Source organism: Callospermophilus lateralis, chromosome 7, assembly GCF_048772815.1.
Source record: "Callospermophilus lateralis isolate mCalLat2 chromosome 7, mCalLat2.hap1, whole genome shotgun sequence".
In the NCBI taxonomy this organism is placed as follows: Eukaryota; Metazoa; Chordata; class Mammalia; order Rodentia; family Sciuridae; genus Callospermophilus; species Callospermophilus lateralis.
Window position 1 is genome coordinate 13,652,057 of NC_135311.1, and position 19,895 is coordinate 13,671,951.

The following is a 19,895-nucleotide window of genomic DNA, read 5'->3' on the forward strand; positions in this document are numbered from 1 at the left end:
ACACCCAGCTTGGACATGGTGAGGTTTAAGATGTGATGCTGGGAGCAGCTGCAGCCATCTTGTTTCCATGAGTGAAGTAACTGACATATTGAGCATAGTAAAGCAAAGCAACAGAAGAATCTGTATCACGGGGCTGTCAGTACCTCACCAGAGTAGTTTCCTGCTCAGAACGTGATAAGCCACCTGAGAAAATGAAAGTCTAAAATAATAGTAAAGAAATAAAAGCCAGAGCCAAAAATGAGATTTTTAAAAAATATTTATTTTTTAGTTGTAGTTTGATACAATATCTTTAAATTAATTAATTTATTTTTATGTGGTACTGAGGATCAAACCCAGGGCCTTGCATGTGCCCTGCAAGAGCTCTCCCACTAAGCCACAACCCCAGCCCCAGAAATGAGATTTAAAAGGGAAATGGAGTACCTGATAGGTCCTCCAGTCCACATAGGAGCTGAAATCAAATGAATTAGAAAATGGCTCTGGTCCTTTATTTAAGGGAGAGTACATCAAAAGCAGGGATTAGGTTTCAGCAGGTGGAGTTTTGCTTCCTGGTATCTTGCCCAAACAGGTTGATTGCAATCTTGGCAAGTCACACCCACCTCTGAGAGGCTGTGTGGCTATATGTCTCCGGTAGGTCACCCCATCTCTGGTGCTGTGCAGAACCTGTGGCAGAGTTGGGTAGGTTTCATATGCACTGGGTGATCTCAAACCAGCAGGAGTGCCACTGTGAGTTCCCAGATACCAGACTTTCCTACCCAGTGGCTTCAATGCCAATTTGGTTCATGCACAGTTCATGGATGGCTTCCAGCAAACCTGGAAACAAACAATTGATGACATTGATGTAGATTAACTAACCGTCGGACTGTGCTATCTTTAAGAAACTTGATATGTGAGGGTAAAATAGTTCTTATTATTTATGCCATTGAGTGGAATTTTTCTGGTACTTGCTGCACAAAACCACCTAATTGACACATGCACCTCTCTTGTAGTGCTCAAAGAGACTCCAGTTAAAGTGGTAACGGAACAATTTTTCTTAGGTAAGATGTTGGACATTTTAGGTTGTTTCTGATTTTCATTACTGTTCAATAGTATAGCAAAGAGCAAAAGTATTTTTTATGCTTTGAAATATTTCCAAAAGCTATTTTCCCTGAAGTGAAATTACAATATCATGGACATTTCTAAGCTTTAGATAACATTTCCAACTTATTTTTTTATATATATTTGTTTTAGTTGTAGGTGTATGAATAACCTTTATTTTATTTTTATGTGGTGCCAAAGACCAAACCCAGAGCCTCATGTGTGCTAGGCGAGCGCTTTACCACTGAGCCACGATCCCAGCCCAAATTTCCAACTTATTTTAAACAATTGCTTTCTTTCTCACTCTCACTCATACTTTCAGGCTTATTCTGAAAAGTTAAGGAATAAATTCTGATTCATATAAATACTGAAAAATCAAGTTTTTTCTTTCTCAAACATCTTAGATAAATCACTTGTTTAAAATTTTTTTCTTGTATTTATCAGTTTTGCAGAAGAAGGGATTGTCTTACACAGGATTTGTAATTAAGAATAAATCATTTGTTTTTTAAAAAGACAGTTTGCAAAAAATGTTTTTGGTCTTTTATGATTCCCATTAAAAGGCTATCTGACAAGGCCCTGTGGTGCACACCTGTAATCCCAGTGATTTGGGAGGACCGAGACAGGAGGATTGCAAGTTTTAGATCAGCCTCAGCAAATTAGCAAGTACCTAAGCAAGTCAGCAAGACCTTATCTCAAAATAAAGAATAAAAAGCACTGGGGATGTGGCTCAGTGGTAAATCACTGCTGGGTTCAATCCCCAGTAACAGCCTGCTCCCATCCCCCAAAAAAGATTATGTAGTGAATTAAAAAAATAAAATAAACTATTGTTTTAATTTTGTGAAATCCAGAAGAAAATAATGCTAAAAAAGCAACTTTTAGAGAGCATTTCAAAATGAATTTGTGGGACTGTTGAAAGATCAGAACTATGCACATATTGGGCTGCTGCCTGGGAAAGTGAACTCTTGAACTGGGCAAAAGAACATGACACAGGAAGACAACCTTTAACTGAGACAAGGCTTGCAAAGCTATTAATGATTGGGGTGTGGTGGCACATGCCTGTAATCCCAGTAGCTCAAGAAGTTAAAGAAGAAAGATTGTATATTAGAGGCCAACACCTCAGCAATTTTTTTTTTTTAAAGAGAGAGTGAAAGAGAGAAAAAAATTTTTTTAATATTTATTTTTTAGTTTTTCAGCAGACACAACATCTTTGTTTGTATGTGGTGCTGAGTATCGAACCCAGGCCACACACATGCGAGGCGAGCGCGCTACCACTTGAGCCACATCCCCAGCCCATAAGAAAGGAATCATTTTTTTTTTGTGGTGCTGGGGGTTAGAACCTAGGGCCTTGTGCATGTGAAGCAAGCACTCTACCAACTGAACTATATCCCCAGCCCCAGCAATTTTTTAAAAATATTTTTTAAGGTGTAGATGGACATAATATCTTTATTTATTTATTTTTATGTGGTGCTGAGGATCAAAGCCAGTGCCTCACGTGTGCAAGGCAAGTGCTCTACCACTGAGCCACACCCCACACTCAGCAATTTTGTAAGAACCTGTCTCGAAATAAAAAGGGCTGGGAATGTAGCTCAGTGTTAAAACTCGCCTGATATCAATCCACAGTACCAAAAAAAAAAAAAAAAAAAAAAAAAAGAAAGAAAGAAAGAAAAATATTTCATTGGAAGTTATGAAACACAGAACTCCTGAACTTCCTCATGCTGAAAATAAAAACTTCCTCCTGCTAAGGATAGATGTCAAGGGTCAAGGAAATCAAAACTGACATATTCTCTGGCACAACCTAGCTAAATTTACATATGTAAATTGATGCGCAGGCCCCTTCTCCTTCCTTTTACCAACCTCTTTTTGTTTCTATAAATTATAACCATTTCTGTAGGATCATCCGCAGAGAAACTAGCCGCTTCTGCCCAGTTTGATCAAACTACATAAAATTAATTTCCTCTTTTTATATCATTTGCCTATTTAATTTTTTAAAAAAATTTATTTACTTACTTGTTCTAATTATACAGTCAGCAGAATGTATTTCAATTCATAGTGCACAAATGGAGCACAGTTTTCTCACGTCTCTGGTTGTACACAAAGTAGTCACACCTTTTGTGTCTTTATACATGTACCTAGGGTGATGATGTCTGTCTCATTCCACCATCTTCCCTACCCCCATGCTCCTCCCTTCCGCTCCCTCGCCTTTGCCCATTCCTCACATGCCCACCCTCACCTACCCCCTGTGTGGATCAGAATCCACTTGTCAGAGAAAACACTCAGCCTTTGGTTTGGGGGATTGGTTCATCCATTTACCTGCAAATGCCATGATTTTATCCTTTTTAATGCTGAGTAATATTGTAGTGTGTGTGTGTGTGTGTGTGTGTGTGTGTGTGTGTATCACAGTTTCTTTATCCATTCATCTGTTGAAGGGCATCTAGGTTGGTTCCACAGTTTAGCTATTGTGAATTGTGCTGCTGTAAACATTGATGTGGCTGTGTCACTGTAGTATGTTGTTTTTAAGTCCTTTGGGTATAGACCAAGGACAGCGGGGTCAAATGGTGTTTCCATTCCAAGTTTTCTAAGGACTCTCCATACTGCTTTTCAGATTAGTTGCACCAATTTGCAGTCCCACCAGCAATGTGTGAGTGTGCCTTTTCCCCCACATTCTTGCCAACAATTATTGTTTGTATTCTTGATAGCTGCCATTCTGACTGATGTGAGATAAAATCTTAAAGTAGTTTTGATTTGCATTTCTCTGATTACTAGAGATGTTGAACATTTTTTCATATATTTGTTATTCAATTGTATATCTTCTGAGAAGTATCTGTTCAGTTCCTTGGCCCATTTATTGATTGTTTTTCTTTTCTTTTTTTTTTTTTTTTTGTGTGTGTGTTAAGTTTTTGGGGTTCTCTATATATTCTGCAGATTAGTGCTCTATCTGATGTGCATATGGTAAAAAAATTGCTCCCATTCTGTAGGCTCTCATTTGCCTATTTCTTATGCTGAAGGGTGGTAGAATTTGTCCAGGCAGGGTCCCTGGCTTGGCTGTGGGCAGCAGTTAAAACTAAGCAACTTTACATCTAGCGAGCCCTAGCACTCAGTCATGTGTAGCCTAGTATGTAGAGTTTAGTGTTAGGATAGTTTCTCTGCACTGATCACCTTTCTTTCCATGAATGTGACTTCTGGAATTCCTTTGTTCTCAGCTTCTCCTTCTTTCTGTTTTTCTTTCTTCTTGTTGTTGTGTTATGGATTGACCCCAGGACCTTGCACAAGTACTCTACTACTGAGCTTGATGCTCAGGCCCCTCTCCTTCTTTTTACCAAAAATAATAATAAACAATGAAAAGGACTGGTGGTGTAGCTCAGTAGTATAGTACCCCTGGGTTCAATCCTCAGTACTCAAATAAAATAAGTAAATAAGCCAGTTTAAATATATATATATATATACACACACACACACACACTTATAAACACATGTAAGTATATATATATATATATTTGTATTTTCTTTCTCAGTTCTGTGAGCTGCTACAAAAAAGAGAGGGTGGTAGAATCACCTATTTATAGCTGGTCACACAGACACAGTAGAACAACGGGATTTCCACTGAGAGTAGGGGGAGTCGTTAGGGGCTGAGCCCCTACCTGATCTGATGCTATCTTCTGTGTTATATCTCCTGTGTCAGAGTTGAACTGAGGACACTGGCTGGTGTCTGTTATCAAATCAATCATGCTTGCTTGCTGGTGGAGAGAAATCCCCACATCTTTTGGGGGTCACAGAAGTCTATGTTGATTGTGGCATGAGAGCAGAGGAAAAAGATTGTTTTTGTTTTGTTCCCACAGAATACTACCTTCATAAATCTATGACAATCTATTTAATTACATTCTTTTTCTTAATCATTGGTAACTTGATAGATGAGAATAGTTTCTCATTTAAGTTTGTATTTTCTTGATAACTAGTGTGTGTGATCATATCTCGTGCATGTCTTTACCAGCATTTAGCAGTGTCTTGCTCACTTAGGGGTGTGTGTGTGTGTGTGTGTGTGTGTGTGTGTGTGTGTGTATGTTTTGTACTGTAATTGAATGCAGGGGAGCTTTACCACTGAGCTACATCTCCAGTCCTTTTTATTTTCTATTTTGAGACAGGGTCCCACTAAGTTGCTGAGGCTGGCCTGGAACTTAAGATCCTTTTGCCTCAACCTCCTGAATCTTTGGGATTTGCTTGTATTGTGTCTGCCTAAAATCTTGCCTCCTGGAAGGGGCTTATTGATGCCTCTATGTCCCTGCCTCTTGACCTCTACATTTTGACTTTCCTTAGAGCCCACAAAAAGAACTATCAAAGAATACAGAAACATGAAGTGCTTATCCCGTTTTTTTCATGTTACTGACTTTCCCCCCATGTGTCCTCCTCCTCCTCCTTCTTCTTCTTTTTTAATATTTCTACTTGTAGATGGACACAGTACCTTTATTCTGTTTACTTAGTTTTAAACAGTGCTGGGGATCAAACCCAGGGCCTCACTCATGCTAGGCAAGTACTCTACCACTAAGCTACAACTCCAGCCCTGTCTCTCCTTTTTGATGAACACATTTGAGGCAAAAGCACCTTAAATATAAAAATGGTTAAATGTTTTTGAGTGTTTCAACTTTAGGAAGCAAAACAGGCATCTAGAGGAGATAATGTTTACACTGAGACCAAAAAAACTCCCCCAACATTGAGTGTGTTGCCTCCTGAGTATAAAGAGATTGCAGCAAGATAAAGCTGGGGTGGAACAGTGGATCACTGCACCAATGCCTTGTAGGCCATCAGGAGTTTAGACTTTATCCTGAGTGCTTGGAGAGCCACTAGATTATTTTAAGCAGGAGTGACAAAATCTAACTGGTGCTTTAAGATACTCTGGTTGCAGCCTGCAAATGGGTTGAAGGAGGGAGACTGGAGCAGAGAGACTTTTGCATTAGTCCTGATGGTGGGTGAAGGTGGCCTGATAGTACATTACAGTGGTGGGGATGAGATATTCAGCAAGGAGAACTGGCAAAATTGGCTGTGGGTTATGAAAGAGAAGGAGGAAACCAACTTGACTCCAGATTTCTGGTTTATGGTCATTCCTTGAAGTGGGGAAGATGATGGAAAGAAGTTTGAATTGGGATGGAGATGTGGAGAGATGGTGAGTTCAGATTTGGTATCCTGAGCCCGAGGTGCCTGTGTGACACACCAGTGGCATGTTCAGAACTAGCTGGATATCTAGAAGAACATATCTGGGCTAGAATGAGAGAAATAGGGCGTGGTGCTCCCCTGTAATCATGGCTACTCAGGAGGAGGAGTCAGGAGAATCAAAAATTCAAGACCAGCCAGGGCAGCTTAGTAAACTTAGTCTCAAAATAAAAAATAAAAAGGGTTGGGGTTGTAACTCAGTGGTTCAGTCCCTAACAGACAGACAGACAGACACACACACACACACACACACACACACACACAAATGAAACAAAAGGTCAATCAGAGCAGACCAAGTCACTTAAAGCTGGGACATCTCCAGTTCTCCTTGCTCCTAAACCTGATTCTCACTCCCCTAGATCCTTAGCTGACTTTCTATGTTAAATCAATGGGAACTTTCTTTAGTTTCCTAGAAACAAAGTTCCCACTTTGTTTCAGCAGAGGGCAGTACATTGCAAAAAACAGCCTCCGTTTCTAAGCCCAGAAAAAACAAGTCTATCTCCAACATCATGCCCATGTTAAAGTGCCCCAAACATAGCATTATCATGGTCTGTATGCTCATGAATGGGAGGGACAGGGTAGACCTCAAAGAGTGGTGAGACCTCAGAGAGTAGCAAGACTTCTTTCCTCTTGCAAATGACTGTCTAGCTATGCATGACTTATATAGACCTTGAAGAGGGAGTTTGATCTTGAAGATAAGTATGAGTTGACAAGATAGCTTTGATTATAGAAAACAGCATAGTGGAAACATGGCAACAGTAAAAAGCTTGGTATAATATTGGGGTGGGGGCAGCAGTAATAGATATGCTGTTATAGGCTCTGTGTCATCCTGAAAGAATGTCAACTTTAAGAGTTGAACATCTTCCTGAAGGCAATGAGAAGTCACTGAAGAAGCTAGGCAAGCAGTCTACTACTGAGCCACATCCCCAGCCCAGTTCTAAACTTATTAAATGTCTTTGTGTGGGTTTATTTGGCCTATCCATTTTTTGTTTTGTTTTGTTACTGGGGATTGAACTCAGGTGCTTTACCATTGAGCTACATCCCCAGCCCTTTTCATTGTTTTGAGACAGGGTCTCCCTATGTTGCTGAGGTTGGCCTTGTGGCTCAGCGGTAGAGCGCATGCCTAGCATGTACAAGGCCCTGGTTTCGATCCTCAGCATCACATAAAAATAAATAAATAAAATAAAGGTATTGTGTCCAACTGCAACTAAAAAATAAATATTTTAAAAAATATCAAATTATGCCACTACCTCATCTTCTTCCTGCTTCCATGCACTCCCTGAGAGAGTCTCTCTACATTTAGAAAATCATTGCTAGAGCAAGAGGTATATTGAGGACAGAAAGCTGAACCAACACCAATATTTGATGAATGTTGAAGATACAGGAATATTCACAGAGTCCCCAAGGGACAGTAAGAGGGCAACTCTGACAAGACTTAATGAAACAGATGATGAATGACCTCAGAGTATTTTGCTCCTGCAAACTGCAGTGATTGATCCTAAAATCACTGCTCCTGGGCTCCAGGGATTAGAGCTGGGCATGAGTCCATACACCCATAATCCCAGTGATTTGAGAGGTTGAAGCAGGAGGATGGCAAGCCTGAGGCCAGCCTTAGCAATTCAGTGAAGCCCTAGGCAATTTAGTAAGACCATCTACAATAAAAAATAAAAAGGGCCAGGGACATAGCTCAGTAGTAGAGTACCTCTGGGTTCAATCTTGGGGGAGAGAGAGAGAGAGAGAGAGAGAGAGAGAGAGAGAGAGAGAGGGAGAGAGAGAGAGAGAGAAGAGAAAGAGAGAGAGAGAGAGAAAAGAGAGAGAGAGAGAGAGAGAGAGAGAGAGAGAGAGAGGGGCTGGGGATGTGGCTCAAGCGGTAGCACGCTCGCCTGGCATGTGTGCGGCCAGGATTTGATCCTCAGCACCACATACAACAAAGATGTTGTTTCTGCCAAATACTAAAAAATAAATATTAAAGTTAAAAAAGAAAGAAAGAAAGAAATGAATTGCTTGAAGAAGTGAGGGATTCTGAGTTCTTCTTAGGCAATGACTCAAAGGGTCATTTTCTGTGATAAGATCCAGTGCCACATCTAGGTCAATTCAGGGAAAAGGAATTTTTGAGATTCAGAAGGAAGAATGACCTCTTTTTCCAAGGAAGAGATAAGAAAGGAAGATGGCCTACAGTTTTGATCTTTAAGGGAAAACTAGAAAACAAATTCCAGGTTCCCAACTCTTGGAAACAGAGTATTGTTGTGTGGCATGCTTTAGACACTGGGATCTACCAGTCTTCTTTTGCTCATCTCCATTCTTTAGGAAAAAAATATCTATTTTTTCTTATTAAATTCATCAACCAATTGAGTTGACCAAAATAAAAATTTGGGTATATTGGCCTTTATTATTATTATTATATTGAAGATTAAACCCAGGAGTGCTTAACCACTGAACCACATCCCCAGCCCTTTTTATTTTTTATTTTGACACAGGGTCTCCATAAGTTGCTTAGGGCCTTGCTAAGTTGCTGAGGCTGGCTTTTGAGATCATGATCCTCCTGTCCCAAACTCCTGAGGCCCTGGGATTACAGATGTTCACCACTGGGCTGGGCTATTTTGGCATTTCTGCTAATATAGCCTCCAGTTATGCCTTTGGTGACTGACTAGAGTGGTGGTTGGCCAACTTTCTAGCTCTCTAATTAATATTCTAAAAATAAAGATCCATTGGTATTTTAAGGGATTTTCCTTTACCTTTGGTTTCAACAGCTTGAATATGATGTATTTATACGTGTGTCTGTGTGTCTGTATGGTGTTTAGTCTGTCTGTGGTCTTCTGAGGTTTTGGATTTGTGGTTTGATAACTTTCATTATTTTTGAAAAAAAAAAAAAGTTTTACCCCAGTACTAGGGATTGAACCCAGGGGCGCTCTACCACTGAGCTACATCCTCAGCCCTTTGAATATTTTATTTTGATACAGAGTCTTGCTAAATTGCCCAGGCTGGCCTTATCCAAGACTCTGAGTTCAACATTATCCTACATGATAAGGGAGGTAGGCACTTCTGTATGTGTCTATCCTCCTAGGTCAGTTTGTAATCTCCTTATTCTAAGTTTACAACTGTGGACTGACACTGGCATTTCCTTTCCTTAGGCTGTGTTATTTGTCATGCAAACATGATTTCAATTTTATAACTGTCCTAACCAATTACAGTACAGGCCTTTCTCTCTTAGCCACAATGTTCTTTGCTGATTTCTTATGTTTATATTTGATAAATATAAACCTTCTTTGCCGCTAACATGCAGATGTGCCTGAAATAAAAACCCGTCTGATTATATACTTTGAATGGACAGTCATTAATGGTTTCTTCTAACAGTTACACTTTTCCTCAATTTTGTTTATTTTATTTATTTTTAGAGTGCAGAGATTGAACCCAGGGTCTTGAACAAATGCTTTACCACTGAGCTACATAACCGGCCCTTCTTCAATTTTTAATTCTAGTCAAACTCCAAGCTCCTTTCTGCTCTGCTAATTTAGGTGAAGCACAAGATAACCCGGGGTTATTTAATATCTGTCTCTTGCATGTGTCCTGTTTTTCTTATTGTAATGAGAATCTCTCAAGAGAGAGACTCTTGTCTGTTTTAATTTTTGCATCTCTTCCCACCCTCACCTCATCTCTTTTATCTAGCATAGAATCAACATTGGGTTGATATCAGATGTGAATTAAGTAGCTCAGTTTCTAGTCAATTTTTATGAGTTCTTTCTCCCTTGCTTAGATTATGGTACTTGAGTGGGGAGACAGCCAGCATCTCATTGGGGGGTTCTTCTTGCCACCTGAAAACTTAAAGTCTAAAATAATTAGTGAAGAAAAAAACACAAAGAGTCAGAAATATATTTACAAAAGTGAAGCCCCTAATACATCCAGTCTGCACAATAGCTGGAACTAGACAAAGGAAAGATGGCTTTGGTGGTTTATTTAAGGGGGTACATCAAAGGCAGAGTTTAAGGGCAGAATCTTGCTTCGTGATGTCTTGCAGTCAGCAGGTTGATTGACATCTTGGCATCTCAGGTGTTATATGGGTCACAACAGAGCAAGATAGAAATTCACAATTTCCCTGGGCAATTGACTAGACAGCAGGTTGATTGACATCTTGGCATCTCAGGTGTTATATGGGTCACAACAGAGCAAGATAGAAATTCACAATTTCCCTGGGCAATTGACTAGAGAAAATGTCTACAGGTCATTCCCAGACACCAGATGTTTCTATCCACTAGGCTTCAACGCATGGTGACCCACACACAACCCATGGACAGCTCATGACAGGTACTGTTGCCACTGTAGTATTGCTACAGTTTGGATCTGAAGTGTCCCCCAGAGGTCCTGGTATTAAAGTCTTGCTCCTCGTCTTCATGCTACTAGAAGGTGGTGGAAAACTTTAAAAGGTGGGGCTTACTGGGAGGTTTTAGGTCATTGGGAGTGTGTCTTCAAAGGGGGTTGTGTGGCTCAGTCTTTTCCTCTCTTTGCTTCCAACCATGAGGTGAATAGACTTCCTCCACCACATGCTCCCACTGTGATAAACTGCTTTGCCTCAGGCCCAAAAGCAAAGGTGGTAACCAAACATGGACTGAAACCTCCAAAACTGTGAGCCAAAATAAATCTTTACTTTTTGTAGGTTTATTACTTCAGGTAGTTTGTCACAGTAATGGAAAGCTGACCAACACATGCATTAGTTTCCTTCAGTGCTTCCAGAGGACATAACTTCATTTCTGCAGCTTTGCCAAGGCCCAAGTTTACTCCAGCATGCCCTCCTACTCTGTACTTTTCTTCTCCTGGGGCCTCTACTGAGACTGGGGGCCACGGGAAAGAATAAATTCTAAGCTGGAACTCCCACCATAGCCTTGTGCAAGATAACTTTTCCCAGTGTTTAAATTGATAAACTAAGGCCACATAAAGGGACTTTTCCATAAGATTACTCAGTGTTTGGGCTGGGGATGTGGCTCACGCGGTAGCGCGCTCGCCTGGCGTGCGTGTGGCCCGGGTTCGATCCTCAGCACCACATACAAACAAAGATGTTGTGTCCACCGATAACTAAAAAATAAATATTAAAATTCTCTCTCTCTCTCTCCCTCTCTCACTCTCTCACTCTCTCTATAAAAAAAAATTTAAAAAAAAAGATTACTCAGTGATAGACATATTTTCATATTTGCTACTTCACTCAGGTGTTGTGTGGGTCACATCAGAGCAAGACACGGTCTTGCTACAGTCAGAGAAGGTGCCTGATATCCTTCATTTACTCTCTACTCCCTTTAAAGCTTTGTCCTTCCCTAGCAATCATCCAATCAATGCACAAAAAGAAATGGATGAGAACTTAAATGAATGAGTGGAAAGATAGTGTTGGCAAAATTTGTACTGAACTGAACTTGGACCCACCACACTCTCTTCTGCCTCTGACTTCTTGCTCTCCAAGAGTTCTTTGGCTCTGGATACCTGATTAATGGGTCTCTCTGGCTCCCAGCCCTTCTGCTTTCTCTCCAGGAGATGGTAGGCTTCTTCCTTTTGGCTCAGCACCTGTTTATGGTGGCACTCATGGTAAGCTATCTCTTTGACTCCATCCTTACATGTGTTGCCCAGAAAGCCACTTTCTCAGGTGTGACCTAAGATCTCAACTCTCTCTCCAACAGGTTGTGAAATACTGAGCACTGATCATCATGGAAGAGAAAGTAGAGTCTGGAGACAAGTATGGTGGTGCATACCTTGTAATTCCAGTGACTCAGGAGGCTGAAGCAGGAAGATCACAAGTTTGAGGGCAGCCTAGGCAACTTGGCAAGATCCTGTCTCAAAAATAAAATAAAAAGGGCTGGGGATGTAGCTCAGTGATAGAACACCCTTGGGTTCAAGGCTCAGTGCTGGGGAAAACAAAAAATAAAAATAACAACAAAAAAAATAGTCTGGAACTGCATTGGGTAAAACTGGAAATGAGGCATTGCTTTATCTTCATTAGCTCTTTGAAAATCTAGGAACATGTGATTAGAATAAAGAGTCTGTCTCTCTTTTTTAGTTCTGAGGATAAAACACAAGGCCTTGTACATTTTAGGTAAGCACTTTACCATTGAATTGTACTGCCAGCCTAGGAAGAATTCTTAAATACGTGCAGTTATCAGTGAAAGAATAGACGAAAAGACCACCAAGACAGAATACAGAGCCCAGAAGTCGACCTACGTAAGTATTGTCAACTCATCTTTGACAAAGAAGGAAATGCAATATAATGTAAAAAAGCCTTTTTTAAATAAATGGTGCTGGAACACCACATAGGATTGAAAGAACACGGGTCAGTGCCTAGGAAGGCTTGTTGTTTCTGGTGGTGAGAAAAGAACTTCAAATACCGCAACAATGTGGACTGAGAGAAGGGAAATTGGTCACTTCCCCTGTTTACAATCTTTGAGGAGATCAACCTAAAGGAATATACTCATAAAACATCTGAAGAGATGGCACTGTGAAGCATGCCTGTAATCTCAGTGACTCCAGAGGCTGAGTCAGGAGGACTGAAAGTTCAAGAGCAGCCTGGGCAATGTACAGAGATCCTGACTCAAAATTTAGAAAGGGGAGGCTGGGGTTGTAGCTTAGTGGTAGAACATTTGCCTAGCATGCATAAGGCACTGGGTTTGATCCTCAGCACCGATTAAAAATAAATAAAATAAAGGTATCTTGTCCATCTACAACTAAAAAAAAAAAAAAAAAAAAAATTAGAAAGCGGGAGATAGGCATGCTGGGGATGTACCTCAGTGGTAGAGTGCCCTTGGGTTCAATCTCCAGTTTAAAAAAAAAATCTGAAGAAGTCCATCTGAACATTTGGCACACACCCTAAACTGCATATATTCATCCTGCTTGTAGGTGTGCTGCGGTCTTCCATATTGTTCCCATGCTCAATAAGGAGTATGTGAGTAATAAAATGTTCAAATCTTTTCCATTGAGTCCTTTCTTTGAGATAGGTATATAGAATGCTGGGGCTGTTGCAACATACTATATTCCTGTCTCATTTATACACTGGGTAAACATATACAAAAAAAAAAAAGGAATCTAGACACATATGTCATGCCCTTCACAAAAATTACTCCAAGTGGGTCATAGGCAAGATGTGAAATATGTTTATAAAACATTTAGAAGGTAACATAGGAGAATCAGCATGACAATTACATAAAACACCAGGGATACAATTTGGGAAAGAAATAATTGATAAGCAGGGTTTTATTTTATTTTGGTACTGGCGATGTAACCCAGGTGCACTTCACCACTGAGCTACATTCCAGACCTTTTTAGTTTTTGAGACAGGGTCTCATTAAGTTGCTGTGGGTCTTGCAAAGTTGCTGAGGTTGGTCTTGTGGATCTTCCTATTTCAGCCTCCCAAGTTTCTGGGATTACAGGCATACACCACCATGCCTGATTTAAGCAAGGTGGATGGCCCATGCCTGTAATTCAGACAGCTTGGAGGCTGAGGCAAGTTCAAAGCCAGCCTCAGTAATTTAGTCCCTAAGCAATTTAGCAAGACTCTGTCTCAAAATAAAAAATAAAAATGGCTGGGCATGTGACTCATTGGTCAAGCATTGCTGGGTTCAAACCCCTGTACCAAAACAAACAAACCAAACCCCTTCAGCTCTAAAAAAAGAAGAAGAAGAAAAGACATTATCAAGAGAATGAGAAGAGGGCTGGGGCTGTAGCTCAGTGGTAGAGGAGCTTGCCTCACAAGTGTGAGGCCTGGGGTTCAATCCTTAGCATCACATAAAAATAAATAAATAAAGATGAAGATATTAAAAGGGAGAGAGAGAGAGAGAGACAGAGACAGAGAGAGAGAGAGAGAGAGAGAGAGAGAGAGAGAGAGAGAAGAAAAACCACAGTTGGGGAGAAAATATTTGCAAAAGACACATCTGGTAAAAAGCATCCAGTTTATCTCCCTCACTTACTGAGTTCCAGAGAAACAGTGCTATGCTCAAGGTCATACAGTGCTCAAGGTCATACAGTGGCATAGAGCTGGGTCATATTGAGTGTCATATCTCCCTTTCTAACTGAGGTCCTTAGAGATAAATGTCCCTTTGTTGTCTAAACCCCTCACTATGTCAAGGGTCTTGGCTTCCTTAGGAAGGGCTCTCTATATTATTGCCTCTATCCCTCTTGTCACTGGAGGGGGACCTTCAGGTTCTTGACATCCATCACAGAAAGAATTACATAATGAGTCAGTAAGCAAGGCACAGGTAAAGACTTACTTAAGAACAGCACACTCAGAGGGAGTGTATGGGCACCCCTCATTTCTCAGATATGAGAAGACAAGTGACATGCTCAGGTTTAAGCTCTCCGACTATATATATGATTTTGGGAGGTGAGAGGGATCAAGTCTCATGGCCACCACCCTATACTTACAGGTCAGAGTATTCCTCTTTGGTCAAACAGCCTAGCCATTAATCACTTGTGGGCACATTGTGTAAGTTCCTCAGGTGGGTGACATTTTCATGAATAACATGTTTATTCTTTCATAAGCATACATTAAACTTTCCGTCCAAAAAAAGCAAGTGCCACATAACGTGTCATGGTTTGGGAGGTCTCTTTGCATGGGCCCATTTTAGTTTATCTATCTGACTCTCATCAAACCTCCTCACCAAGCTATTTCTCTGAAGTAATTGTGAGAAAATTTACATTCTAAAGTTAATGATCCACATAGCCTTGAGTATTTGCATTTCTAAAATGCAATCCTTTAACACAAAGACCTGAGTTCCCCAAAGATGTTTCCAGTCTAGACTGGTGATGCTGCTGCTTGGATCTAGCTGACATCCCTCAAACCACAGCCTCCTTAGCTCAATCATTTCTCTTTTCTGCCTCCCCCGCCAGGCTTCCTCCTCCAGAGTCAGCAGCTAATCCTCACGCCTGGAGCCGGGGTCCTTCAGTTCACGGGGAAGTGGCTGTACCAGGAAGCTCTAGAAAACACTGATAAAGCAATCACAGGGATCCACTGAAAGATTGGCCAGGATATTAAGAGGAAGAGAAACAAAACCTAACCAGAATGTAGAGAAGAGAATGTTTTGTAAATCAAGTGGCTGGAATCTGAGTGTCTAAGTTGGAAACGTTTGAGTTTATAGCATTTATCTGCTTTTCCCAAAGTGGATCTATTAACACCAGTCCCTAGTGGAGGCAGTGAACTACACTTTTCTAGTCTTTAATAATAATAACGATAAAGACGAAGTTTATATGCCAGGTTATTTAATCTTCACCACATTATAAAGTAAAGACTGAGGTAATGTCCATTTTATAGATGAGGCAACATTGCTTAGAAAGGATGAATAATATAATTGGGACACACAGCTGAGAAGGAATGAGTATTTTGATCTGGTCTATCTCATCTTTCATGACTTTTGAGTCTCTCACACCTATTCCATTGCCAAAAACACACATTTTATATCAAGCTCTCCTTTTTGAAGAACTCTCTTTTCTGATTGGCATATTTCAGTTTTAAACAGCATGCCTTATATTTGTAAGCATTTTCTTTTAGAAATATCTCCTTATATTTTGTGCTTTCCCAGTTGTGATGAAAAAGAGACTCCTATTTCAGTTTCAGCATGTCTGAAAATGCCCCTCCTAGCTCTGCGATGATCTCCTTTAATAAGTTGTCCAAAAGAGGTCTAGTTTTCTAATCTCAGTGAAATGGTGAGTAGTGACATCTAGGGCCTGAGACAATTCGGGAAATTAACATGTACAGCGTGCAGAGCTTGCTGACCATTTTCACATCGTGGCACTCAGAGAAAATCACACGTGTAATGATGTAAACAAATGAGGTTGCTCACACAGGGCACCTGGTCCACCCAGCTATTCCCAAGCCTGGGGGCCACTCAATGGTTCAGTGCACTTGTGACTCATATAAGACATGTAGGTGGTAGTTTCATTATAGAAAACATGAAGTCTTCAAAGGATGTGACTCTACTTTGTGAACAACCAGAGATTTGAAAAATGTGTTCTATATGTGTAATATGAATTATAATGCATTCTGTTGTCATATATAACAAATTAAAAATTTAAAAAAAGAAAACATGAAGTCTTTAACATTGGACAGACCTGGTTTTATATTCTGATTCTACTACTTACTAATCATCTAGCCATGGACAAATCATTTGAACTTCTCTGAAGCTAAGTTTCTTCTTTTTTTTTTTTTTTGATGGTTCTTGCAAAACACCTCAAATTTTACTCATGGTACAAAAAGTAATAAATGACACATTAGTACAGAAAAACACATAGCTTATAGCTCATCCTTTAAAACCAGAAGATAAGTGAAAAGTCAGCACAGATTCTTATTTTCACTATAAAAAGTAAAATAAAAAAAATACACAGGGGAACTGAACTGTTTTTTCCTTCTTTCCAGGGATGTGACACACATAAGTTCTCTGTCAGAACTAAACAATGTAGTAAACCAAAGCTGACACACGAACAGTAAAGCTGTCCACTGCCTCCTCCTCATGCTGAGCTAGACCAGTGAACACCATCTTGGCAGGAGATTATGACGGGAAGAAGAAATCGCAGAGTCTTTACCTACCCTAATAAAAAAACCAAACAACTGGCTTACACAGAAAGGGTTTTAAGCCAACATGCACAACACACCTGACATGCCATGACGCGGGGTTGCTTCAGCCTGTTCCAGCACACAGCAGACATTCTCTGGTGCTGCTGAAACAGGTACACCAACATGAAAAGCATATCTTTACAGCAATAATGACTAAAAAGCACATAGCATATAATACTTTGATCTTTAGGTGGATAATCATGGAAGTTCCAAGATCATATCCACTAAGTTTGCCTGAGTATTCATCTATAAAAATATTTTTTCAAAAATAATGCTTGAAAGAGACTTCTAGAAACAGTGGGACTATATCAGGACCAACAGAAGACAGTGTTACAAGGACCATGTATGTTAAGACTGGGAGTTGACTTTCACACGTAGCTTTTAGGTAAAGGACATCTCTCTTGGTTGACCCCATAGCCAGCACAAGCTGTGATCAGAGGAGACACAGAAATCGCAGGACAGGCAGCTGGCTCCAGTAGCTCCCTAGATAAATACTCCCAAACAAACAAAAAAAAAAAACCCATTGAGGGTGAAGGACTGAAACTATGTCCCATGTAAAAAAGAGCAGTGAGTGCACAAAGGACTCATGCAAAGCCTGCTGGGAAGAGGAGGGTTCATGGTTGTGGTTATGCACACCAACATGTACCAGGGAAGGGCTCCCAGGTGGAATGGCTGACCTGGGCCTGATCAGAGGGGCCTGACCCAAGCACCTGAGAGGTGACTAGTGGGGAGGGGAAGAACACTAATACAAAACGGCTTGTCAGGAGAAGTGGGTCCAAAGGTCCGGTCATGTTTTTTCTGACCTGTCAACACTTAACACAAACCAAGGGCTGTAGAACAGAGTTTTTCTGAGATGGACTCTTCTGTCGTCATTAGCTGTGGTCTCTCTGAGTCTGTCAGACTGGTGACATCCAGAATGTTCCTGTTCATTGCCTGGAGATGGGACCTAGTGCCTCAAATTGTTCTGGGAAGCTGGCATAGAGGATGATTTGCACAATGAAGTCACCACGAAGCCACTGCTTAAGTCCAGTCCCCGGCCTTCCTTTTCTGCTCTGTAGTCCAGAAACATTTCTTTAAAAGCCAGAAAATCTGTAAATGTGAGCAGCATGTCAAATATGTCACCAGCCACTTCATCTTTATGGTGCTGTCATGGAGTGGTGAAAGCCGCCATGTTAAATCCAGGAATCCGCTCCAGCAGCTGTTCTTCAATGTATTTTTCCACCAGAGAAATATATTCGTTAAAAATGGGTGTGCAGATGAGTTTATTCTCTTCTGTATCTTCAAACTCCTGGTGGTACTTGTCCATGAAGTTTCTCTGTAATAATTGGAACTCGTCATCCATGATAATGTCCCCTAGATATCCAACCACAGCATCAAATTCTGCACCGGATGCAGAGGAGAAGGACAGCGCGAGGCTCTCTTCCTCTAGGGCGTCCATCGCCGCGGCGCCCCATCCACCTGCGCTGGCGAGCGGGCCTGTTGGCCTCCTATCCTGCCCGCGGCCCGGGCCCAGCCTCCGTCCTGCTCCGCGGAGCCCAGACCCGCATCGAGGGAACGGCGGCCCGCCGGAGGCCTCGCGGCCCAGGCCCAGGCAGGGGGCTCAGCCGGCTCAGCGCTTACGCGCGAGGCCCGGCCTCCGGCTCCTGGCTGCGGCCTAGCGCCAGCCGGGCCACTTCGCCCAGCGAGGCCGCTCCGCGCGCCGCCGCCGCCTCGGCCGCCTCGGGTCCAGACGTCGGTTCGCTAAGTTTCTTTAGGTGTAAATGACAATGATAATATTTATCTTCTGGGATGATTGTAAAATTAGAGATAATATAAGTTTAATGTCTCCTCAAAAATAAGTGTGCATATGCTTCATATTAAGTATTGTATTTGTTTCTTAGGGTGTGTTAACTATATCTAGTTGTTAGCTATAGGTAGCTTTCATTTCTAATTTGTGTGTGTGTGTGTGTGTGTGTGTGTGTGTGTGGTAATAGGGAACCCAGGGTCTCACACTTGCTAGGCAAGTGTTCTACCAAAGAGCTATGTCTCCATCCCTTTAATGATATTTGTCAAGTATTGATATCAGCCCACTGACCTTTCTTCACTGGTAAAAATATCATTTTTACCTAAAAATTGGTTAAGGATTGTTTAGTACCAGAGCTGAAAAAGCTCCAGCAGATTTAGTTATCCCAAAGAAAGAACTTAGAGGACTCAGTGGAGAGGTTTGGACATTTTTTTTACTTGTGAACTCCTCAGTGGTAGCAGACGTGACAATATGGAGGGCCACACCTCACCTACAAGAAGAGGGAATGTATGCAGAATAGGTTGTGTGTCTACCGCACAGACAGATTTCTTCACATGTTTTATGAGTACATTCCTTTAGAACAAAGGACACTCTGCTTTGATCCCCACCTAAAGACTGGAGACCAGGGAAGTGACCAGTTTCCATTCTCCTTTTGCATATAACCACATTCTTGGAAGTCCTTCTTATCTTATCACCAGGAACAACAGGGCTTCCTAGGCACTGACTGGTGTTTATCCCAACAAGAGCTGAAGGGGGTTAGTGAATAAGATGGTGCCAGTCGTAAAAGCATGTGACAGAGAGGGTGGGGCTGCTGAAAGTTTCTGAAGACCACAGAGCGTGAGAAGGTTTTACAATGTCACTTCCTTGAGTATTACAGCTGGCTTCCTGAAAGAGCATTTGGGAGAGAGGCCACAGGAGAGGACCCCAAGACAGATCCCACAATTATCTCATGTTCTGAGGATGTTAAGGGTAAACAAAGGAGGATGATGACAGAAAACAAGAAAAAATAAGTAATATTCATTAGACACCCATGATATAACAAGCACATTCATATTCTTTCTTCCTCCCCCTCTCTTCTCTCTCTCTCTCTCTCTCTCTCTCTCTCTCTCTCTCTGTACTGGTACTAGAGATCAAACCCAGAGCTTTACACATGCTAGGAAAGTACTCTACCATTGAGCTGCATCCCAGCCGACTCATATTCTTTTATTTTCTAAAAATCTTGAGCTCACTGATTCTCAACCAGGGGTAATTCCTCCCACA

General features: G+C 41.2%; 1 pseudogene; it reads right to left on the reverse strand.

The window, feature by feature from the left end:
* Window positions 1-17,377: 17,377 nt before the first annotated feature.
* LOC143403868 (ADP-ribosylation factor-like protein 2-binding protein pseudogene) lies at window positions 17,378-18,290 on the reverse strand (annotated as a pseudogene).
* Window positions 18,291-19,895: the final 1,605 nt, after the last annotated feature.